This window comes from Parasteatoda tepidariorum, chromosome 3 (genome assembly GCF_982258835.1).
Source record: "Parasteatoda tepidariorum strain Cologne lab strain chromosome 3, Ptep-v5.0, whole genome shotgun sequence".
NCBI classification, from domain to species: domain Eukaryota; kingdom Metazoa; phylum Arthropoda; class Arachnida; order Araneae; family Theridiidae; genus Parasteatoda; species Parasteatoda tepidariorum.
Genome location: NC_141757.1, coordinates 48996708 through 49024047, shown reverse-complemented (window position 1 = coordinate 49024047; position 27340 = coordinate 48996708).

Below are 27340 nucleotides of genomic sequence, written 5' to 3'. Positions count from 1 at the left end.
AGCACTGGAATTTCATGCAGTAATTCATGACCATAAGTTATTAAAATGCAAAGTACAATATTTTTCACTTATTTTGACCTAAACTAATAAGGAAAAAAATATGAAATAATAATAAAAAGTTAATAATAAGAAAAATTAGTAAGAAGTTAATAAGGAAAAAGCATGAAAGATGGATTTAATAGAAATTCTTCGTACAAGGGTAAATGAATTACCTTGTTAAATTCACATTTCATATCATTTCATATCTTGTTCATATCTATCGTAAATAACAAATATTTACATTAATTAGCTTTAACAATTAAGTCCTAATATCTAACAAAAAGTGTATTTATTCTGTACAAACATAATTTTTAATCAGATTCTATGTCTGGATCTTCAAAATATAAAATAGGCGAGGATAACCGATGAAAAAAATTGAATTTCTTAATGATATATTTAACTTAAGTCATGATATTTTTACCATAATGCTTAATGAATTAACTTTGTCCGAAAAGGAACTTGGGTAAATAATACCAGATGCTTTTATATGATTATGTTAATAAGGATTGTAATTTGTTGGAAATTGCCAAACTAACAACAACAAAAAATAGTTGATTGTAACACGAGGAAACATTTTAAACATTGTTACTTTATCTATTTATTTATTATTATTATTATCTTTGAATGAAATTTCTTAACGGATCTTGAATATTTTCACGTCGTTGATTTCAAATCAGCAATTGGTTTCTTTCTCCAAGTTACATTTTTTTCAATAACATTTTTAGTATATTTTTGTCGAAATTCTCGAGTTTTGAAAGAATGATATAAACGAGATTAGACAATTAAATTATCGGACTACGCATGCCCTAGCCAACTAGGTTTGGTTTGTGGCGGTGAAAATAGAATACAGTTGAAATTGATGCTTTCGGAGGCGTTGGCACGTTATTCCGTCCCTCTGACTAGTTAACATTGTTCTTTTTATCCTTGTTTGAGTTAGGCGTTACTGTGCCGAAGAGCCTCAATCCTGATAATCTTAAATATCAAGCAGCTCATTAATTTGAAATTTCTTATGAAATTAAGAAAGATAAATATAAATGAATAATTTAAAATGTTAACGAATACGTGTTTGTAGATAATTGCATGTCACGTAGTCAAATTTTTGAATGGCACAAATGACTTCCGGAGTTTTGGGAGGTTTCTTGAAGATCATGAATGTTTTGATCGTCCCGTGACTTTAAGAATTGATACAAAATTAAAAAAATAATTAAATCGTGGGTAAATACCAAAGTTCGAATGTTGTCAGATATTACGCACATTGATAGAGAGACAATTAAAAAAAGTTTGACCCAATAAGACTTGCAGATGACGAAGGTTTGTGTAAAACTGGTAAAAAAAAAACTGGCATGAAAATATTTGCTCTGACATCATCGAACGGTTCACCGATCTTGATTGAAAAAGTTATCTAGTGAGACGAAACGCGTACTTTTCAGTATGATCCTAACACTAAACGACACTCCATGCAATGGAAGGTTCTCACATCACCAAGGACCAAAAAAGCTTGAATGAGTAAGTCTAAGATAAACAGGGATCCTCTTTCAATCCAATAGGAACGGAACCCTTCTGTGGAATCAATATGAAGACTACAAAGAAGGCCGTCCTAAAATGGGAAAAACAGGAGATGAACAAAGTTTGGCGCAATTCTCCTGGACAAAAACATGCTAAAAGCATGATCAGCAGCCCTTCTGCAAAAATTGCTTCTGAAATTCTTAGGCTCCCAAGATTGAAGATTCAAACAATTGTAGGCTTCATCACTGGGCTTTATCATTTCAGGAAACATCTACATAGATTGGGACTTTTCGAACAAGAACCAATATGTCGGAAATGCCGTGAAGCGGTAGAATCAGCATATCACATCCTATACGAATGTGATGCCCTCGCCCTTACGCGCCTCACTACCTTAGGCAATCCATATCCTAAAGAGCTTCACCTTAATTCCATTAAGGGACTGTCAGACTATATAAATAAAGTAGGCGACCCAAGACAATGGAACTAGGAAAAAATTGGGCTTGGAGCATGGTACAAAATGCAACATGTGCAGAGGTGCCACATATCTGACAAGCTCAAGCAAGAAGAAGAAGAAGAAGAAGAAGTCTAAGATGAAACCCATGCTCAGGGTTTTGCTTCAATTTTAATGGTATTATCATGATAGAATGAGTATCTCAAGCACAAAAGTTAAACAAACAGTACTACATTGATGTCTTAAGAAAATTTAGAAAAAGAATGAGGAAGAAAAGTCCAGATTTATGAAGCAACAACACGTAGGTTTTACACCAAGCAATGCGCCAGCGCACAACTTTTGAGAACTTTGAGACAGTTTGACCATATTTAAATAGAGAGTCAAATGTTTTTTTGGGATAAAAAAGAAAGGAAAATAATTTAAAAATAAATCTCTCAAATTGAAATCCTGACTCACATTTTTTTTTCAATTCCCCATTTTTCTTATTATTACTTATTTATTTATTTTAATTGTAAAATATAAATTTAAGTCAAAAAAGCAATAAATGCTTTTGAAAAAATATTTTAACATCAAATTTCCTTTTCTTGCGTAAGTATCTGTTTTTTTATTCATTTATGTATTTAATTTTAATTTAACTACTAATTTTAATTTAATTACTACCCATATTTAATTACTAAGTCAAGTGGTAGGTGGTCTGAACACGGAGAAATAGGTCATTTCAGTTTGTTGCACACATAATGCTTTTGAAGTACATAATCACTTAAAGTGGTGTTTTCTAAACTAGCTAGAGGTAATTTCATTTCTTTTTTCAAAAATATTAATAAAACAGACGCACTAATAGTCACATAAATTTTGTTTATTATTTTGAATTATTTTTTTATCTTTTATGTTACATTATTTTGCATAAAATTTTACAATGTATAAATGCTGGAGTAAATTGTAATATACAAGTTTAAAATGTTATTTTTACGTAGAACTAGAGAAATATGACCATAAAAAAATTTTAAGCTTAGAATTAAAATTTCTTTATTCTGTTATGATAGTATTAAAAAATGAATTACTGTAGCAAATACAAAGACAACAAAAACATTCCTATCTTTAAAAACATTTTAGGGTCTTTACAATGCAATCATTGAAAATTAAAGGTTTTCTAAATTGCAGTTTTTGAATAATGATAAGTGTTAAATCTTCAGTATTTTCCTGAAATATCAGTAATTGCAAACAAGAAAGACATTTATCAAAAACCAAATAGATTTTTTTTTCTGTGCAATATAAGCTATATTTAAATCATGCATTTAGATATTTGTCTTTATTTTTCCTTAATTTATATAATTATTTGTAAACGTAAATTATTGCGTTACTGTTCTAGAAAACTCTTTTTATGAGTGCTTTGATATATATGGCTGGCAGCATAAAATGAAATGATGTTTAATTACATTAACAAAGCTTTTACAATAGAAATTTGAAAATTTCTAAGAGAGAGATTGGTATTTTATGAATAGTTTTCTAAAGTAGAAAAACATTCAATCTCCGAATAAATATGGAACAAAACTTCAGTTCTTGCAGCAAAAATAAATAATTTGGGAAACTTATAATTCGGCACCTATTTTGGTTTTCTTAATTATGAGCATAAAGCGATATGGTCAGAAAAATTTAAGAATAATTAACACAAAAAAATAATCATATGAAAAAGGAATATGGTAATTCCAGTAGTGATGGTATTAACTACTACTTTTGCCTGTTACGCATTGTCGGTAAAATTAAGGAAGATAACTAAAATATTGAAAAATGTTTATGTGTCTCTAAATCTAAATCTAAATCTAATCTTATCAAATTCTAAATATTTAAAATTTTTGAAATTCAATTTCTCATGAACTTCCGATATTGCTCAAATTTGATATTTTTTTTACGTAAATTAGATATTAATTAAATATTACGTAAATTAGATATTAATTAAATACTATGTAAATTAGATATTAAATATATTATGTAAATTTAAATTAATGCAAAAATTAAATTTCCTTAAAAAGTTCTCGAGACATGGCGAAATATGCAAAAAGTAAAGTTAGCATTAATAGGTTCAAATTTTAGATAGCTCTCCTGACCAAACTATGGGGACAATATTTACCAGATGCGAAATATTAATTCGTTGAAAAAAAGGTATATTTATTCAGAGGTTTTTGTGTCTGATTTCGTAACTTAAAATACAAGGTCGGACTAAATAATTAGTATATTTGAGGACAATTCGTAGCGTACAAAAATTGTCACACACTGTAAAAAGATTTGATGTACCATTGTCACCATTTTTCATCATTGAGGTAAACTAAATACATTTTAAATACAGAAATGTAGTTATCGAGTTAAAAACTGCATAAAATTGACTTAATAACAATTGTTCACAATAATTACTGCGAATATATTTCTAACACGGTGTTTTAAACGGAATCGAAATGTTTTCGCAATACAAGCTATGAATTAATTCTACTACACATGGAAATATTTGTAGTCAATTAAATAAACAAACAGAAAATAAATTATTAAATAATTAAAACTGTGGCGTTTAAAAAGTACATAAAAAGTGTGACTGCATGCACTGTAAAAAAAAATTAGTTTACCTGAAATCCAAAATTGGTGGCAATTATACACAGTAGGGACATTTGGCCACGTTATATGATTCGTTATAGTTACCATTTGTCGTGATAAAAACTCATTGTAGCTGTAACCACTATAAATATACTTGTAAATTTAAGAAAAAAACATGCTTCTTATAAATAAACAAATAATATTTTAACGGCTTAGGAGCACTCAATATAAAGGGGAGGGTTAGCCACAAGCTGAAAAACATGTAAACTATGTGTAAATATGCGTTATGATTGTAAAAAATCTAATTGCTTATAGCAGCTGTCAAAAATGCTATTTTTTTTTGAGCAATTATCAACAAGTATCGTATAAAAATAGAATATCAGTGGTTAAAATCCAAAATTTGAAGGAAGTCGATCAATCACTTTCTTAGCAATAAAATTTCAAAATTGATTTTATTCAAACATTCTTTTTTCGAGAATTTCCGATTCTTTTCAAACTTTTAATTTTGCCATTTGCAATTAAATAGTTTAAAATTATGAAAAAATTTTTAGTTTATTATTTATAGCAAAACACTTCAAAATAAGGAACTGAGCTTGATTTTTGCTGTTTCATTCTCCCATTGAAGACTGTTTTACGAAAATAATTCTGAAATTTAGTTTCTGACTGTATTCACTGAAGTTAAAAAAATAATAATAATAATAATAATATTTAATAATCTTAGGTCACGACGAATAGTGAAGGCGAGGAAATATAAATTGTGCACAATTAATTGAAGCAACGCTATTAAAATCTGGTATCTATGTCACACCTTTCTCAGTGGATACCACACTTTACATTACATGCTTTTTAGCTGAAGAATAATTGATATTCGTCATGACATGCTCAATATATTTGTTTAAGAAATTTATTCTCATTTTTTCTCTTGAAAAGATATATTTTTCTTAAGAAGTAAATACACGCTGCTAGAAACTTCTCTGAAAAAATGGTTAAATAACAATTTTTTTAAGTTATATTTTTTACATTCAAAGGAAACAGTCAAGTAATCGTAAATATATGGTATTCAAACTATTAACTGTGAGAACATTTTTTAACCACTTATACCTAATACGATTAAACATCCAGAATTTTATCGCACCAACTATACCCATGAAAGTCACTTAGTCCCACGCTGATGGGTACATAATAAAACGGAGAGGGCTAATTTATCAATTTACAGACCTACAGACCAAGTTTTGAGTCCCAAAATTTACACTACAATATTTTTCTCCATTCCCTTCAACACACGAAAGCTTCTGAAGTCCTGCAGTCCCCAATTCGTGACACTGGACTCTTAGAGTATGATACTCTCATTCACGCATAGATGGCAGTACTATACATCTGCTAAATTACCTCCAATATTCAGTTAAACTTATTTTTTATGGCTTTGAAAGCATGCTATTTGTAAATGGTTAAAAACATATAGTCTTGTATTCCAGGTTTGGTATTTATACTGGTAGTAAACGGTTTCAAAACCGTAAAGGTAAAAAATGTTCTTTACTGTAAATGTTACGGTTAATGGGTAAACAGACTGCTGCCGGTTATTTGACCATAATTTTAAAATGAAAATTCTAGTAGTGCACTCTGTATTTTGCTCAAAACAGAATTTACTCTAATCAAACAAGTTATCCGATTTCCTTTATGTTTTTAAAATATTGTTGATACACAAATTCTCTACAAAACGCATAGGTTTTCTTATAACTCTAATATAGAATTAAACATGTTAAATTTTTGATATATTCTTTGAATATTAATTTTTTTTACGAAACATTAATAAATACATTTATAAAATAAATAAATTTAGAGAAAAAATAAATGTACAGAAAAATAAAGAAAAAGTTAATTATTTAAATAAATGTAAATTTAACAAACGATGTAGCCTTTTTCCTCAACGCATGCTGCTACATCCGCAAAAAAGGCTCTTTCCCATATTGTATCAATATCTCCAAAACAAAATCTTTTTGCACAATACTTTAGAGTTAATGTATTAACATAATTTGTTTCTGTGATCTTGAAACAAATCACTTAGTCACTTTAGTCAATATTGTCACATGGGGAGAGGAAGAGTGGCTAACTACTCTTTACTTTAATTAATAAAATTTTTATTTACTTTTCTCTATACACATTTTTAAGTTTACTTTCGTAATTTATTATTTTTTTCTTTCAAACTATCTCTTATTGTTATTAATTACTGATATCATTCTTTGTTTTCTCTGTGTAAGTGTGTAATAAAAAAATAAGAAATAGACAATATTCATTCCCTATTCTTTTTATTTTATACCCCTTACTAAAATACGAATAAACGTCGTATACTCTCCTCCTACTGAAATTAGACCTAAAATACGAGATGACCATACAGTATGGTAACTCATCTGCTTACAAGGATAAAAGTTCCACAGTGAGGTGATTGTAAAGATATGGTTTTCAATAGAACATGAAATCAACCATCACTGGTTGCGATTAGTCAGCGGATGGGTGACAACTTTCACCAGCGCGGTGTCAGTCCTCCTTAAACTGTTGCTCCATAAAGGAGCTATCTCTTCCAAAGACAATCAAAATTGTGAAGGTATGTCTTCGTTTCATTCTTGGGTATGTTTTCCAAACAATCGCCAAAATCCCACTATGCAGGTTCAGTGTAAAGTAAATAAAGCACTACTGTTTTCATAAAAAGGGAAACTTCAGAAAAAAGTTTTTAAGAAAATGATAAAATTTAAGTAAATGAAAGGTTAATTTTTTATTTAGTGAATAAATTGAATCTAATTTTTTAATTCGGGGAACTATTGTTTGTTGATGTCTCAAACAGTAAAAAATATAAAATATCTAAGTTAGTAATTTTCTCATTAAAGACTTTTTAATGCTACCTGATAGTTTACAAAGAAAAAAAAAACTTATTTCTTAGAAGCAAGTTTCTATTTGTTTTTATGTAAGGACTCGTAACCGTTGTGTACCAACAACGTGTTTTTGCACAACAATACATTTATATTAAAAAATAATTTTATGCAACATTATGATTAAAAAATATTAGAGTAAAACATAAATTGATGAAATTAACAAAAAGGAAATTATCAATTGTAATTATCAAAATATTTTTTTATTTGTGTTTCACTATATATAGCATTTTAATTCAATTTAAAGATGTGCATCCTTTTGCATTTCAGTCACACCATCAGTCTCTCGCACTCTCCCTTTAGTGCTGATCACGGACAAGTAACACGCAACTATCTCACTCTCCAGCAGATGGCAGCACTATACTACTTTGCCTTGTGTCATGATTTGTAATGATTCAACAAACAAATCAATTATGTCTACGGCCATAAGTCTCAAACTGCAGAACGGGCATCAAATTAATTTACCGTCATTGATCAGTTTACGGAAAAAATTGACAGGCAGACATATGTTTTTATGCTTATGATAGACATTATTTTCCAGATTCTGGTTATTTCCTATATTCTGTAGATCAAAAATCCAAGTCTTTGGAATGAAATGAAAGAACGTACTTCGTTGGCCAAGTCCAACTAATAAAAACACGTACGTACTTGTGCCGGACTTAATACGGACTCATAATTATTTAGCATGTTTAAGGTCAAGGTTTGAAACCATTAAGGTTAACTAAAAATGCGAGATAACTAGATCGAGATCATGTGGTCATTAGAATTGTTTCATTAGGGTTATTTTCTTTAATCAAAATGTCTAAAGTAAATTATCCCAATAAAACTAATCTTTCCTCAAATAAAAACTCACAGCCCTGTTGCCTTATTTTCATATTTAATATTTAAATTCGCAGATGTGTTAGGCAATTTATAAATTATAGGGAAGAGGTGGATGCTTGCTGCAAATTTGCCAAAAAGAATTTAAGATTAAATATAGTTTTTAAATCATTGAGTATTTTTTAACGATAACTTGGTCCTGGTTTTTTTCTGGAATTATACAGTTATTTAGTTTTTGCTCGATATTTTTTTTGAAATTATTTTAGTCCACACTAGCTCTACTACATAATGCTAGTGTGAGCATGCTCTGGAGGTAGTGTGGACAAACTTGGTAACTTATTAAGCAGTCATTTAATAGAACTCAGAAAAGAACATCTGTAGTCAAAACGAAGCTAATTTCAATGTATGCTTTATCGGAGAATAAATATCAATTCAGTACAAACCTTAGTAAAATTAAAACGCCAATTTGTGATAGAGCATTCCATTACAATAAGAAAATCCTTTTGAACGAAAATCAATGAAATTTCAAACCATCAATAAATTTGATTTATTTAATAAATATTTTGAAATTTGTTTTTTATCTTATCGAAATAAATTAAAATGTTAACTATTAATGTGTATTGAGATGCAGTTTTTGTAGTTCAACCAGTTACTGGTCACAGAAATTGTGTAACTATTTCTCTCCTCTGAGATTTGAGAAACGATTTTTTTTTTTCGGAAAAAAAAGGAATAATGTTTAGAAAAAATATACCAAACTTTTATTTCTTAAGAATTGTGAACAACACAATCTCGAAATCTATAAACAATTTCCAGTCTACGTACATAAAGCACAATATTATTTTTTAAAAAAAGCAAAACATTATTAGTACAATGTTGTTAATTCTTATAAATTCAGTGTTGTCAAGAAGCTTCGTTTTATTTATATGGATCTGATAAAAGGAAACAACCAAAGTTGCTTATTTATAAATGAAAAATATACAGCAAAAGCCTGTCCATATTAGCTCACCAACATGTATCTATACTAGCCACACGAAGACATGTTTGTTTATCCCTAATTCAGAATAATTAAAAACTATACAGAGCAAAAATTAACATCGAAATGAAGAAAAAACTGCATCATTTATAGCAATGAGCTTTCGTTGAAACTCCAAAAATGAAATATGTTTATAAGAGAGTAAAGAAAAAATATGAAAATTACAATTACACATTAAACACCTACTTTCGCAAGATTCTACTAATGTGTTCATAGTGATATTATTCATTTACACGTGGCAGTATATATCATTGCTAGCAAATTACGATATCTCACAAAGAAAATTTGACCCTTTAATGGAAAAGTTATTTAAGATGTCTTTCCTGCCTCCTCTCTCCTATACTGGTTAGTTAATTAATATTACTCACTTAACACAATAAACACGCAAAAAAATAAATATTACAAAAAAAAGACAATAAAGCTTTTAGAATTTCCTAATTCTTAATATAACTAATTTATACTTGTTATAAAAACTATATCTGCAACACATTTAAATAAAAAATACCTAAAAATTATACATCATCTGATCATGATGGCAGTGTTCCCTTCTAATGTGACATATTAGGAAGAAAATTATGCAGATGCATTCATTTTATTTTTACAGACATACACCAAAGAGCCATTACATTATGACCACCCTGCTAATAACATGTAGGACCACCTTTAGCCCTCAAAACTGCAAGCACCCGCCGTGGCATTGATTCCACAAGGTGCTGATAGGTAGTCTGGTACCAAGTGCTCACCAACTGGTCCTGCAATTCCCTTACATTGCGAAGGGGTAGCGGCAGCACGAATTTGGTTTTCCAAGTAGGACCTCAAATGCTCTATTGGATTAAGGTTAGGGGAATTTGGGGGGCAGGACATGACTTGAAAGTCACTGGAATGTTCCTCGAACAAATCCATGACGATTCGACCCTTATGACATGGTGCATTATCCTGTTAGTAAACACCATCCCCCGCAGAGAAACTGTTGCCATGAATGGGTGAACCTGATCTGCAACTATGTTCTAGTAGCTCTCAGACGCCAGGGATTGTTCTTTGAAGATTATGGGTCCTAATGTGCCCCATGAAAACATTGTTCTTGGGCAAGAAACCATAAAAACTTGGGAGAGCCCATTGTTATAGATGGAGGGTTGTAATAATGTAATGGCTCTTTGGTGCATTTATTGTATCGATGTCTTCAGAAAATATAAAGTTACTTGAATCAAATCTTAAAATCCAAAATGACTTATAAGTTGTTCAATTTCCTTAATTCAAAATTAATAATATCAGAAATCAGTTTTTGTGAAAGGATAAACATTATTATATTTTTTTAATTGCGAACTCTCGACTGTCTTTATTACATTAATCTACTTTATAATTTAACATTTAAGTGTCTAAGGATATAATAACTAAATAATTACAAACTATTCAAATATACCTTTATAGTATTATATTCATTATAAAAGTAGTTAATTAGAAAATATCAAATGACTGTTATTTAATAGAAATAAAATTGCCTCACTATAAAATTAAACTCAATTAAGGATCGAAAAAATTAGCTGCAATATCGTAAAAAAAAACTAATACCTGAAAATCTTAATATATTTATTTTAAAATAATTAGACAAATATAATACAATTTATATAATAACCTTTTTCAGATTAGGAGTTTTAACGTATTTTAAAAGTGCAATAATGACATTTCATTAATTCAAATCTTACACTCATTTTAATGCTTTTTTGCACTAAATATTTGCTTAGAATTATATCTATTTCGATTAAATTAATGAAATAAATGATATACAATCCTCAATTTTAACTTACAACAAAACTAAAAATAAGTTTTCTTAAAAATTATCAATTTAACTTAGAGTTTGACACCTTCAAAATTATACCCTCTTAAAAATTATCTTTAAAGTAATAAAATCGATGTTTTGATTTTCCATGACCAAATATGACAGTTCCAAGGTAATGCTTAACATTTAGCGATGAAGTCTTATCTTGGGGTTATCGTTTCAAGCCCTGATGCTTTTTAAGCCTAGAGCTAGAAGCAGCACAACGACAAAAGCGTTTAATGCGACCAATAGGAAAACGCGCTACTGTCCAACAGTAGAAGGCTGCTGGCTTTGAAATTCTCTATAGATCCAAGAGTTGAAAAAAGAGAACTAGGGAAAAAATACGGGTAGGGACATTTTTTGGCCGCCAAACCTATTTTAGTAACTATAAAACCACAAGATAAGAGGAATGGTTATCGCTTAGAATGCTAGGGTTCCTTTTAGCTTTGAGTCTTTTGAGATAGGGCTAGATAAAAGGCTTGTTTTTTTTCCCCTTACCTTTTTCATGTAACTCAACACAAAGGGGACGTCAGTAAAATTTGATAACAAGTTTAAAGGTTATACAATGTTTACACTTTGTAAAGATATTTTTTTAACTATTGTAATTATATTTTGACACGTTTTTTTTCATTAGTCGTTTAGTAAAATCTACAAAAAAACATCAATGTTTTTTTAATATCTTATAAAATCATAAAGCTAAAATTTTTCAAAATGTTTTATTTTCACTCAGAGCACATAAGAAACCATTATTTACCAAAAAAAAATATTAATTTAATTAATTAAAAATTAAATTATTTTCTCTTTATTTTTCAAAACAGACATCGTATTTGAATTACATGTCATAGTCAAACATTTTAATAGATTTCAATTAACTTGCAAAATAGTTCATCTGTAAGAAAAGTAATAAATTTAAAAAAAACTTCAAATAATGATTTTATCTCATTTATACCACATTTCAATGGATTTGAATTAGTTTTAAACTGCTTCTTTATTTTAAAATATGAATGTATTTGAAGAAGATGATTTTGTGTAAATCTGTGATCATATGGATTTTATTCAGTTATAAGACAGATTTGCATCGTACAAATGCGCATTAGTTCAAATGCGGGCAAATATGTTATTTTACAGGACAAAATCTTATTATTCACTCAAAATCAAAATCCATGAAATGAGTTTTAATTCATTTTTTAAATGATTACATTGATTTAGCATTATAAACGCATTGATTTTGACACAACATATGTAGTATGTTAATTTCATATGTATATTATTTTATGTGAAACAATACTGCATTAAATTTTGAATCTGCATAAAAGAAAAACGGAAAAGTTGTTAAAATATTTCCTTTTTTAAAAAAAAGAAGAAAAATACGAATACGGCTATGAATTTTATGATTGCTCTCATTAATTATCCTAAGATATAGCTATAGGGATTGCTATGTGCTTACGAACAGCAAAACTGTCCAATATTTCAGTTTGATATGTTGTTCCGTAGGGTACATTCCGTAGCGTACAACCAAACAGATCATTTCGTGTCTTCAGTCTGAACACACTTTAAGAAATCATTCCCACTATCTCCTACAACGCTTTAATTTCATGTTTTATAATCTGGCTGCTTAGTTATGAAAAGATACTTTTAGATCAATTTGGTAAGTTCGTAAGTGCATCATATATCTTATTGTCCCTTCTTTTATACGATTTTTTTTCGATTTCCTCACATCAATTTGAGTGAGTGCACTTTTCTAAATTAGTTTTCTTAAATTTACAATTGAAAAATAAATTTTCAAAATGTCTAACGTTTGAAATTTAATTTTTACTTGAGCATATTTGCCAACCGTTCATCGCTAATCGTAATTAGCTTGTTCCGAGTCCTGGAGCATGTGTTATACTTATACGTTTTAATTGCTAAGCGTAAATGATTTTTAGCTAAATAAAACTGCAAATAAAGTTATTTAAATGTTTTTTATATAGTGACAGCCATAAGCTATTTGAAGTTAAAAATAATATCCATCCTGCAAATCATGAGACTGGGCATTTTCTCCCTCATAAATTTTCTGGTTTTAGTTCAAAAATGATCCGACAGAGGGCAGCAAAAGCCTTTAACTGGTTCTATTTTCTGATCAAAACGTTACGGCTAATGGTGAACATTTCAAATAATATTGAAATGCAGTTTTCATTCATTAAAAGATTTCGACAAATCATGGTGAGATTTCCAATTATTTTTAGTTAATTTAAAGGTTTGTTGTTTTTAGCACTATCTGCGGAAAATATTTTGTACTGACACCAGAAAGTGTATGAAAAATTTTATACTCTGACGCACATTTTTTTTCTTTTTAATAATCACCACTTTCCTTTTCTAAATTTTTAAAACCTTTCTAAGTTAGGATAGCTTGTGCATTGACGTTAATTAAATGTTAAGCTTTTAAAAACAGAGGTTTGTATGTAGTTATTGTTCCCATTTACCCTCAAATAATGAGTTCCTTAATATTTTAATATGAATTATTTTGATAGCATTCGAATCAAATAACGCGAATTTCAAGTGCGTCATGATCCAAGAATATTTCTCTACTTTAAAAATTTTCAAAAATTCAATTTTCACTAGATTAGACTCTGTGTTTCAAAAAGGTAATCGGAAAACAGCTGTGAGACGCCTGAATAAGAGTCCAATAATCGATGTGGCAACTAGAAACGACGAAAAGTCTGGATCGCTTGTGGAATAGTATATACTTCTGCGGGCTGTATAGGCCGAAGCGCCTTTTCGCGGTATTTAAATGGACCCATTTATTCTTCTTCTGCCCTTCTACCGATTCATATTGGAGCATCAATAAATCACCATCCCGGGTGGTAAATAGGGCCATTTATATTCGAAAAAAGAACATTTTCTTCGTTTTTATTTCCCAGCAACCGGTAACTGAACTCTCAGCGAAAGAAAATGTTCCGAACTTTTTTTTTCAACTGTAGACAGTTAACTTAGCAGTTTTGACTTTGAAAGAGGCGCATTTTTAAGATATTTGATGTTCTCCGCTTTTGTTTTCCGACTGCTTTTGTACTCAAACTAAATGTTTACCAGGAGATTTGGCTATATCTATGGCAGTATATGTTCATCCGGAGGATTAGATTTTGCTCTTTAAGCGACTTGGGGGATATTTATGCACGCCATAAATCTTTTTGATTCTATCGGATAATTCAAGAAGCCAATGAATGAGCTATAAAGTAAATATGAGATTTTTATTTTTCCTTTTATTGGGCAAAGAAGTTTTCTTCTAAAGGGTAATTTTAAAATTTATAATAAAATAAATTACATGAAAAAGGCAAAGTTGAGGTACAAAAGTTATAAATTTAACCTTTTTTTAAAACTTATTTTAAATGCATTCAGGTAAATGAAATTATGAATATCTGACGGTATGAGGAAGCAGTCAGTTTTAAAAGTGAAAAATATTTGTAAATAACTAAAACTGAAATCAAAAATACAAGTTAAAATATAATTTGAATTCTTACATAATTCCAGAACAAATTAAAGACGATTAAACAAAATTGAAAAACTTAAATACGTGTATGCTTTATAAATTATAACCAAAATGTAATACGAAATATTTAATAAAATAAATTAATATTATTGAGAATTTATATATATATATATATATATATATATATATATATATATATATATATATATATATATATATATATATATATATATATATATATATATATATATATATATATATATATATATATATATATATATATATATATATATATATATATATATATATATATATATATATATATATATATATATATATATATATATATATATATATATATATATATATATATATATATATATATATATATATATATATACATACATTACCACTATTGCTTAAATTGCCGAATGAAGAGAATTTTGATCTGTTCTAACCGCCAAGTTTTAAATTATTTCGTAAGAAGGAGTTTAAAAAAATAAATTTTTATGTAATTTATCACTAGTGTTATTTCAATTGTGGTTTATTAATTAGAATTAATTTGATGAGTAATTGATTAGATAAATGAGCATTTAAAACCATAACAGCTTCATATAAATTTAAAAACTGAAATGTATTCTAATAAAATTAAATCAAGAAATGAAACTGATACATATATTTGATGGAACAATCTTAACAGGTAAATCGATGCGTGACGAAAATAGTTTAGGGAGCTTGATAGCTTATATTTTTTCTCTTATAAGATTTACCTGCGACAAAACTCTAAAAAAATTTGCAAGTCTCAAAGAAAATTTGTTAAAAAATTTCAATGAAACTGAAATGTGTTTTGAGTTACAATATGTTAAGCGATAACGAAAAAGTAATTGCTATAGATTTAAACACCCACTTCATTAAGCATTGAAAACATAAACGAAATATACCTTAAAAATTTGAGGAAAATCATCAAGAAAAAACAAGAAGCAATTAGGACAACTTACAAAATTTCAACCTAAAATTAGGTTCTATCAGTAAGAACCAGATTTTCCTTTCAAAATTGTAACATTCGATGACAAATCAATGGTCCTTCTATCAATGGGTAACATTTTAATATTGATCACACATTTTAACATTGCATCAGTCAAACAAATTTTTTAAATCACCTCAGAAAATATTATACTATACATAAACACTTATAAGCTTCATGTAAACTAATAAAATAATAAAATACAAATATAATATAATAAAAGTTTAGTAAATTAATTCAGACGTTAGCATTCTGGGCGCACAACTTACGTTTTGAAAATAATTTTTCTTTTCTATATTAAAACATTCAAAATACTCTAACTACTAATTTGTCTCATGCTTCCTTTTTTACTTTTGTCAAAAAATCAATTACTATTAGACAACAATTAAACAATAGGTTGTTCGAAAAATATTTTTTTAAGAAAATTAAAGATGATTTTTTTACAGTGAATAAATATTTTATTCTATTATATATTGTCAACTCTGGCTCAATACCATTCTGTCAGAAACATAATCACTGGACAAATTTCTTCTCGTAAAAACAAACCGTGCTTTTGAATTAAATTTGGGCGGTTTAATGGATCATAACTGATCAAATGCGAAAAAAAAAATTATTCTCTTAGCTATTTCACGAGTTTACTGGTGTGCTTCAAGTAATGCCTTTGTCGTGTCTTCACCAGCTTCAACAGGCCTTGACGTGCATCTTTAACAGCAAAATTGTTGAATCGAAATTTTAAAAACTAGTCATGGTTCTGGCGTATTGTCAATACATCGTCTCCATACACTTCTGATATTTTTTTTTCTTAATGAGACCGTGTTGTTAAATTTTCTATAGTAAAAAAGTAAAATATGCAAAAAGTCCTGATTTTTACTTGTCGTAATTGAAAGGGCACCATCGAAAAATTACTTGATAGAATCAATTAAAATTTTTCAAAAGTCATCCTTGCTAAATCAGTTCTCAAAGTCTTCAAAGATATATAAGGATTGTGCGCTTTAATTGCGCAGTTGGCTGGGAAAACTCATGTGTTAGGGAAAATCGAAATTAATTTCCGAACAACCCAATACAATTTCATAGGTATGCAGTACGCAAAGATGTTAATTAAAAGATTTTTTTTAATTATGTGAACTAAGTGCGATTATTTATTTCTTAAATGCTGGGTGAAAAATATGTTTTTATCTCAAGTAGATCATAAGCATGACTGTTTCATTTTCTCCATATTGAGTGTAAAGTGATGCTGAAATTTTTAAAGCTCTTTTATCCATATTTATTATTTCATATTTTTAATTAAATATGATATAATATTTCTCTGTACAAAAGATATCTGCATAAAATTTAGATTGTGTATGTATTCTTGTTGTCTTACTTCAGTTGCTTAGTTTAGTTGTTACTTTAATTTTTTGTTTTTTTAAAAGGAAATTAATAAAGAAATTCTTATATTTCGTTTTACAACTTTTCAAAAAGAAAACCGTATGCAAACTTTAATTTTAGAAAATTTGTAATTGGATGTTTTGAAACATTGACATCAAAAATGTTCAATCTGAACATTTTATATTATGTGAGTCTTATCTGCATATGAGCAATTATAATATTAAAATAAAAGTATAATAAATTCAGTTGCATCATAATTCAAATCCATGAATTTGTAAAAATTTATATTTATTTTTTAAAAAAATTGCTTATTGCAGATTGCTATTGATTTTTTTTTTGGATATAATTTGTTTTTTGCAATATGAAACAAATTTTCCTGACTTTTTCAAGTTTTCATCGTATAAAAGAATACATTTTCACCAAAAGAATTACATATGATTTAAAATAACTTTTAAAAAATTCCAATAATTATGAAAAACTATATAAGTATATTTTAAGCAGTTACTTATTATATGATATTTTTATTTCTATTTTAACATTTAAACATAAATGAAATTTAATATTTTAAAATATAAAAAGAAATAAAATCATTTCAAAAATCGTATAGATTAAACAATGCATTATTTGCTTTATAACATGCGATGCAAAACGTAAGCATGTTATAACCACTATTGCATTAAATAACGTTTTACATTTGATGATGGAAAAAAACACTCAAAATTCAAGGCTAATAGTTTTTTTTCTTCGATGAATGCTGTGCTTCTTAATTTATTGCCATCGTACTTTTACCATATTTTAAAAAGAAAATTGCTGGCCATAAAGAGTGTACGCATCATTAAGTTATTCTCTTTGCATTTTCCTACAAAAATCCTGTTTCATGATGAAAAAAAAAATATTTGACTTTTAAAATCACTCAAATGAGGGGGGTAGTTTCTTAAAAATAATTGAAAGCTGGAAGTTTATAGCATGAAAGTTCAATTTCTCGGAAAAGGATTCATTGCATTTCTCAGTTAAATGTGGTATGAACTGAAAAAAAAGAGGAGAGAAAGAATTCCACATTCGTGTTAATAAATTATAAATGTAATCATACTTACAGCCAGAAAAAAAATAATAAATTCAGATTTTAATTCCAGCAATGAAAAAAAAAATCCGTATAAATTACAAAAAAGATAATAATGAAACTGAATATTTTTTTTAAATTTTTTATACAAAACATACTCTTTCTTCATTTATGAAATATTCAGCTAAATAAATAAAATCTTGAGTCAAGCTTTAATCGGTGCACTCTGAGAAAACTTACTTTAAATTTTATGAAAATAATATCTAAGAAAAGTTACAAAAAATTAAAGAACTAAATTAAAGGACTAAAATTTCAATTCTAAAATTACAAAATACAAATGATTAAAAAATTACCAAATTAAAATTACTAAGAATTACGAGATAAAAAAAAATAGTTAAAAATCGCATGACATTTTAATGTTAACAAGTAAAAATTACTAAGATCTACGAAATAAAAAATTTGTTAAAAACCGCATGACATTTCGATATTAACAAATAAAAATTACTTAGTCAAAATTATTAAAATTTTTATAAATTACCAAATTAAATTTAATAAGAGTTACGAGATGAAAAAATTAGTGAAATATCGCATTACATTTTAGTGTGCGCACTATCAAAAAATATTTTCTCGGTTGTACCATAATATCTTGCAAATTTGCTGCCCTCTTAATATAAGTTGTTAACATTTACAAAAATACGATTAAAATTGATTCGTATTACTTTTTTATCATGTTTAAAAAGTAGAATATAATTCACCTTGACAACCATTTTAAGTTCATAGCCGATTTGAATAATATTATTGTTTAACGAACTCCAAAAAATTTAATTGTGGTTGCTAAATATCATTGAAAGCAAAGAATTAATTTACAAAAAAAGAACAAAAAAAAAGGGCAGATAAAAAACTCTTGATTACTTTCGAAAAAGCAAATTTTGTTTACCTACAGTTTGAAAAACACTGTATATCTAGCCACGCTGTTGTTTATCTGCTATATCATTAAAAAAAATTAACAGTATTAAAATAAATAAGAATAATTAGTTTATAATTTTACTTTGAGTCATCTTCGCATAAACGAGTTCTACAATTGTGGGCGTGCACTGTCCAATTACCTTGATTAGTTCCAGAGTCAATTCCCAGGCCGTTTTAAGAGGAGACTCCCAACTCACCCAAGATATCCTCCTGCTCTTAAACGAAATAACCGCTGCCCAAAGAGCTTGTATCCTTCAATGAATACCAGCACACGTCGATGTCGATGGTAATGAGAAAGCTGATATCCTGGCCAAGGAGGCCCGAGATAAATCTCAATTTTCCAACAGCCTGACCCTAACTGATGCTGATGCGATAGCCAGCAGCACACTATTTTCTACTACCTCTCTGAAGCACTCCATCCCTGCCCTAAACTGTGATCAAACCATTTCCACTCCCATAGCTAGATTGAGGACTAAACACTTCAAGGGAATGAAAATATCTCCAGATGGCCATCGAAGCTACAGAAGTTGTCCTCACTGCATCGACACCGAACTCTCTCCCAATCATGTCTTTGATTGCCCAGCCATACTGGCGAAGCTCGTCAGGATCCATCTGGATCCCCCGCAGCAACTCCTCTATTCCATAGAGATTATTGTTGTTGCCAAAGCTGTTTTAGATACTTTTGGACAAATTTAATCTTCCTTGCACTACTGGACAAGACAACAACAACCACAACAGTTTCAGAGGTATGGCAAAACACAGAAAAAGTTACATTATCATTAAGGAGTCCAAAATTCTGACCATTCTTCTGACTAAACTATTGGGAGGAAATTTTGAACATCGTGAATACCTTACCCACATCCATTTTTTTCGGTAAAAAATTCAAATTCATGGGAAAAAATATATTTTTATTCAGAGAAAAGAGGTTTTTGTGTCTGATTTTGTTACGTAATCAATAGTTTGAACTTATAAATTAGCTCACCCCATAAAAACAAATAGATTGTAATTCAGTTTATGAATATCTGTTCGTCAGTACGAAATTTACTCAGGGTAGTAACTTTGTTTTTACTCGTTCACTGAGTCTATGGACACATTATCAGTAGCTAGTATATTTTATCACAATTAATAAAGCATGACTGGATCGCATTTTCATTAAATAGACTTTAAGCATCTTTTTTCAATGCGTGTGACAGTGTTTTGTTTTTTTCTCATTTGGGTCAGTTTACGAACTTTGAAAAAAGAATTAAAGATGTTTTTAGCTTCCTTTTCTGCACATGATTTAAGAAGAAATTTATAATATTTTAGTATTATTTTATTAATGCATAACTGTGTAAGATTTAATAGTCAATAAGCTTTTTCTGTATACGTGCAACTCTTTAATAGTCAATAAGCTTTTTTTAGTATACGTGCACATTTTTCTTAAAAAAATGACTGCCATTTTTAAGACGTGACTTACCTTTTGAGAGATTAAATATTTCTTTTTTGTACTCGTGGTACGTTTTGACTCATGGTTAAAAAGAATGTAAAAATATTACGGTTTAGTTCCTAATAAAATATTGAATAGTAACTTATTGTTTCATTTGAAGTTTATATGTAATACTTTTTTCAAACACCTTATTAAAATTTCGGTATGTAGGATTACTATATTGACTGAAACATTTCATAACTAAATTTGTTTTAATTTTTTTTTTTTATTACACCGTAATAGATAAAAAATTTTAATTAGTTTCTGACAATGGTTAAAATAAACTAACTTGGAAAATATTTATTATTTGTAAATTTTAACAAAAAAAAATTAATATTGATACGAGTAAGGTATATTTATAATTTCTTACTTTATGAACTTTTCATTCATAAATGATATTTATTCTATTCAATTTATTACTTTATTTTTTATTATATTTAAATTTTAAGGTGGGTGTTAATATCTGTTAACTAAAATATAAAAGCTTGTTTTTAATTTCTTTTAATACTGAGAAAATTTTTAATTTGGATTAAAGGATTTTTTACGCTCTAATGAAATACAAACTTTCAAAACAATGTATTATCATAAGTTAAATATAGGAATCTTTTAAAATGTTTATGTTTAAATGTCAAAAAATTATGCAAAATATAAATAAAAACTAAAAATAAAGTATAAAACTCATAAGTAAAAAATTGGAGCTTTTAAGTATGAAGATAAAATCTTGAAATCGATAGAATCTTTAGAGAATAAATTTTGCATTGCAGTTAAATATGGCTATAAAATTATACATTAATTAAAAGAGTATTCAAATGATATAAAAATAAACATAAATATCTCGAAAAATGTTAGAAAGACATGAAGTATTGCTAGATAAGTCAAATATACTCAAAGCACTTTTCACCATTCAAAAGTTTACTTAAAATGAAATTAATCAAGAATATCATTACAGTTATTTTCTTTCAAAGTTTATTTCGTAAATATTCATAGGAAATAACATTCATTACAATAACTAAGCTTAGAATTGGAAATAGAATTTAGAATCAAAACGTTTATTTTAAAAATTTAACTACGAAATGAAGTTTAATAAAAGAATGAAACCCATTAACATTTACTTTATAAATACTTATTTAAAAAAAAACAGATCTGAGCACCAATAATTTACAAACATTATCGTTAAAAACCATTTCATTTCTCAGATATTTATTCATAATAATCAGGAATCCATTTGCCGCATTAAAATGCCAATTTCTTATATTGGACATTAAGTCGACCCCATCAAAGGAAAGGCGATCTTTTTTTCTTGGAAATAAAGCAAATAATCAATTTGTTGAAATCACTGCGACTAATTGCTGTTGCATTAAACCAGTTCAGCTTCTGAACTGAAAACGCATCTAGCGCCATCTACTGGTACCTCGTGGGACTCTCTTGTAGAAAGTAACAGAGAATTCGTGATTTGATTGCAAGACTTTATTCAAGTGCTGATTACCATTACATCTTATATGCGGATGAGAGGAGTTAACCTAGGGACTGTTTAAGTGGTTGTAATTCTCTTCAAAACAGTAAATTCTTGTTCGATAATAAATAAACATAAGGTAGGGCGCTTCTGAAAATTGCCCAATTAAATATTCTACTTTTAAGGAGGAACTCAGTAGAATATTCTATAGGACTTCTTTTTGTTCAATTTGGTAATATATTTAAATTTAAGAATATTATACCAGATTCATTGAAATTAAACATATTTAAATAAAATTAGATGCAGTTTTTTTTAATAATGAGTGTATGAGAGATATTAAAATTCGAATTTAAAGTTGTCTTCTCAAAATCTTCTTTAGGCTCACAGATACAAAACCACTTTCAATATTTATCCACTTCCTTTTAATTTAAATCAGTAAGTAAACAACATCCATTTATTGTAGTAACAGTTTTCTTTATTTGAATCATAAGTGAAAGACTCTTAGAAAATGCACTCTAGATTCTCAAAATTCAGTGCTTAACATTGAATTGCATATTTCCTTCTTCTAAATCAAAAATTGAAGAATAAAAATGGAAAAAAAAGCTTAAAAAATTTTTCTAAAAAAATTTAATTAATAAAAAAAATTTCATAGGAAAAACTATAAAAAATATACTTTTCAAGCAGTATTTCTAAGGAATATCACCTTAAATTTTCAAAAAGACTTTTATTTCAAGGTGTTTAGGAGTAATTCAAGCATGCTCTTTACTGATCTAAGCCTATATACCTTCTTAAACTAAAAAAGGGTAATCTAATTTTATGTTTTAAGAGGGGAAAATAGTAAATGTAAAATGTAAAAATAACTTCATATGAATGAATCTAGGTAAAATATATCAAATTTCTTGAGCGTTTTAAAACTAATTAATTTTTATGGTTGCTTATAATGGAAAATAGTATAGCGAACTACAAAAATTAAGATCTATTTTCATTATTTTCTTTCTTTCTTAAAAAAGCTAATCTCAATTGTTAATTGCAACACATCCATTGGTTCACAATGTGTATATGCTGCTTATGTATGTCAAAAATTTTGTTTTATGAGACAATATTATAAATATTTTATATTAATTAACTTTTAATTTTAAAAAATAAACTTTCTGATACAGATATAGCAGATACAATTAAAAAAAAATATTTAAGAAAATTCTGCGATAGAAATTGTATGATTTATGAAACTATGATGAGACAGATAGCTTATTATTCAATTCTTATTCTAAATTAGGAATTGAAAATAAAAATTAAAATATTTGTTTTTATTATAAATATAATTTTATTACTTATTTTTGCCACTCTGCATTCGAATGAGACTAAATAAGTTACTTTTATGGATCATACTGTAAAAATTGAATGCAGTGAAAAACTGAAAACAAAGTGCTTCACATTTAATGCTTGAAATAACAAAGGATTAACTCACTGTATATTTAATTTAAAATAAAAACGTTAACTTTAATTAAAATGAAAAAGTAAATAAATTCTCCATTTTTTAAAACGTTTATGGTTAGAAAAATAACGTTTACTCTGAGTAAATAGAAAAAAAAGTAACAATTTTAAATCTGATATAAAAACATTATATTTTCAAATGACTCCAATTACACAAGTTTTATTTAATAATTATATTTTAAAAATTGTGTTGATAAGTTAACAAAAATGTACATAAAAAGTTTTCATTCTTATCATCAAATTCTCAATAAACTAAGTTTAAAAAATTTGTACAAGTCCTACAAAATAAAAGATATTAAATACGAAACTTTTTATAATTTCATTCAGAGAAATTTTTTAGTTTATTTTAATGTAATCAAAAAATTTAGTTTCGTGGAATATATATATATATATATATATATATATATATATATATATATATATATATATATATATATATATATATATATATATATATATATATATATATATATATATATATATATATATATATATATATATATATATATATATATATATATATATATATATATATATATATATATATATATAAATGTAAAAGTCTATCTTAATGAATGTTTGCTAATAGAATTGAACTTCTTCTATCGTCAGGTGGTTCAGGCACAGTATCGAAAATACGAAATTTCATTGATGAAAGCAATTGTTGGACAGTTTTTTTTAACGTTACAGAAACATCATTTTTAAAAAATGGTTTTAAAAAAATAGAAGCAAATGAAACCATTAGAAAAATTAAATATCCTTAAATATCGCTTAACTTAGTGTAAAAGTAAAGAAAATAATATACGGGCTAACATAAGCTATCGAAAATTGAAGAAATATTATATTTCAACTTTAGTGGTAATGTTAAACATCACTATGCTTACTCTGTATATATTCCTAAGATTAAATGTATTAAACACTAATACCAAAACATTTTAATACAAACTATTAAAAATAACCCTTAATTATTGACATCTTTTTCGATCACGTATTTTAAATTCTCAATTTTTGTACTATTATTCTTTAAATGAAATTACCAAAAACTATATTTAAAAAAAAATCAGTATTTACCGGTTATTGGTACTATGAAGTCAAGTTCTTCAACAAATAGAATGATGGCAGATACTGATTTACACAGGAAACCGGAATAACACACTTATGTGCTCGAAATACCACAATATCGTGAATGTTATACAAAGAGATAATTATTGACTACGATGTTATTGTAATTCTTTCTAAATAGATTTTGTTATTGTGATTTTTATTTGGTTAACAAATATAATCACATCACGGTAGAAATTATATTAATTTGAAAAATATCGCAATGTAGTTTTGACAATACATCACGATATTTAACTTTTTCTAATTACGCTGTTAAAAGTTCCGAGGCACGTTGCCCTAAAAGTAGGTATTCATTTGCTGTTTACATAAAATGGAGCTCAATTTTGCCGTATTTTGGTATTTTCACGGGCTTCAAATATCAGTAGAAGATTGCACCAAAAATATGTGTTTTTAAGAAACTAAATACTTATTTTCCTTCTTTCTCTTTATTCTTTTATAAATCAGAGAATGGTTGCACAATTATTAGGTATTTTTAAAGTGCTCATATGCAGGCCAAAATTGCTATTTACCGTAACAAAACTATTTACTGTAAGTAGGTTATTTTATGACATTTATCTAAACATTTCATACCACTAACCAAATTTAAAAAAGGCAACATAGAAGAAATGAACTTCAATTAATGCAAGTGTGGGGAGAGTAGCTATCGACAAAGTCAACCATCATCTATGAAAAGGCACCCCCTCATAGAATCGAGTTAACACGTCTTATATACCAGTGAATTGTAATTTTGTAGTGGTAGACACACTACAGTACTCCTCCACCAGAATTATAGCCGTGATAGAATTCGATGAATGGATACCACTAGTTGATTCATTGCTGTTTATGTGTGATGCCGGGAGAGCGGTATTAAGATCACCGTACTTTTGAGTTAAAACGTGAGAGCTGAATTAAGTTCACGGTCGCGGCCGCTCCTGTGTTACCTTTAGCAGACGAGTGTATGCAAGCCGAAGTTGTGCGTGATCGAGGCGAGACGTAGAAGCAACAGTGCGAGGAGGTGGACAATGTCGCAGTCACAAGTAGCAAGTCAACTGTTCAATGCGGACCATCCATCAAAGTAGACGTTTTCAGATCGAAGTGGGCGTTACTATCAAGATAGGCGTGTTCATATCGAGGAGGACGTGACTGCCAAGGTAGGCGTGTTCACATCACTTCCGAAGGTCACCAATGTGGGGAAAGAAGCTATCGACAAAGTCAACCTTCATCTATGAAAAGGAACCCCCTAATAGAATCAAGTTAACACGTCTTATATACTAGTGAATTGTAATTTTGTAGTGGTAGACACACTACACAAGTAAGACATTTGCCGACCTAAATAGGTTGATACGTGAAACAACATACATTAATCGTCCCGATACACGGAGACCGAGATGTAACGAAATATAGCGTCGTAAGCAAATATCGTTCAGTCTATAGTCACAGTCAAAGTTTTGAATCTTTTACCAAATTCGGTGCCGTAAGTTGCACCATAGAAGTATTTTTCAATCATGCTTCCCAATTTATGGTATAACTGACATAGAATGATCTTTCATTTAAATAAACTTTGGGATAATGGGAAACTTTGCTCCAAATACTGATTGAAGATTTACCGAGTTTTTTTACAATGTAGCCGTGGGTGTTAATGTTTGTGTGAGTGACAACGAGAAAAACTTGTCGCCAACACAAGGTCTTTATAACCGATAAACAAAAGATGAGAATTTTGTTACCAACAGCGGATAGATGCCCCAAACGTACTTCAATTATGTATTTCAGTACTCAGGTATAATATTTACGTAAGAATTAAATAAGAGATATAATATCAGATAAGTCTCCACCCCCCATTCTCAGTAAAGAAAAGTTTTCAATAGAAAAAGTCTTTCCTCTAGGCTTTAAAAAATTCAATGAAATTGGTTCGCAAGCCGAAGTCAATTTTACTTTCCAATTAAACGTGTCAATTAAATGCAAAGATTGATTTTAACTTTTTAACGTTAATACTCATTTACTTAGTTATGCTGACTTTCAGTTCTTGATCAGCTCATTTAAGTTAAATTTCTTTTTATTGCTTATTTTTTGCTTTATAAAATTTATTGTTTGCTGTTTCAGATTTAATTACTCTTTCAACTTAAATAAATTTATAACAGTTATAGTTCGTTTCATTTTGTTGAAAGCTCTTTGAAAATAATAATTCATTGACTTGCATAATTAATAATGGCAAATAAATGCACATTTTGATAAAATTGCTTCCTTCCTTCCTCAATGGCACGACAGCCCCGGGTGGGCCCTGGCCTTCTCAATCAACTTCCTCCAGGCCTGCCTCTTCCTGGCAGTTGTCTTCCACTAATTGCTGGATAATAAATAAAATTGCTAATTTTACTTATTATTCAGCAAAGGTACTGTGGGGAGAGGAGAAATCTACAATGTCAACCTTCATCTCTCAAAATGGACCTCAAGATTGAATCGACTTAGAATGTCTTTCGTACTAGTGAATTGATTTTTAATAATTGTAGAGGTAGTTGTCACACAATACTCCCACACCGGAATTTTAACAGAGATAGAATTCGATGAACAGATACCACTAGTTGCCGTATTTGCAAAAGAATGGGACAGCTGTATTAAGTTCACCGGATTTTGAGTGCTTGAGGTGAGAGCTGTATTAAGTTTACCGAGGTTTTGAGCGTTTGACGTAAAAGCAAAGCTGTATTAAGTTCTCCGAGTTTTTAACCGTTTGTCATATAGCTGTATTAAGCTCACGGTTGTGTGTGTGGTCTCCTCTCC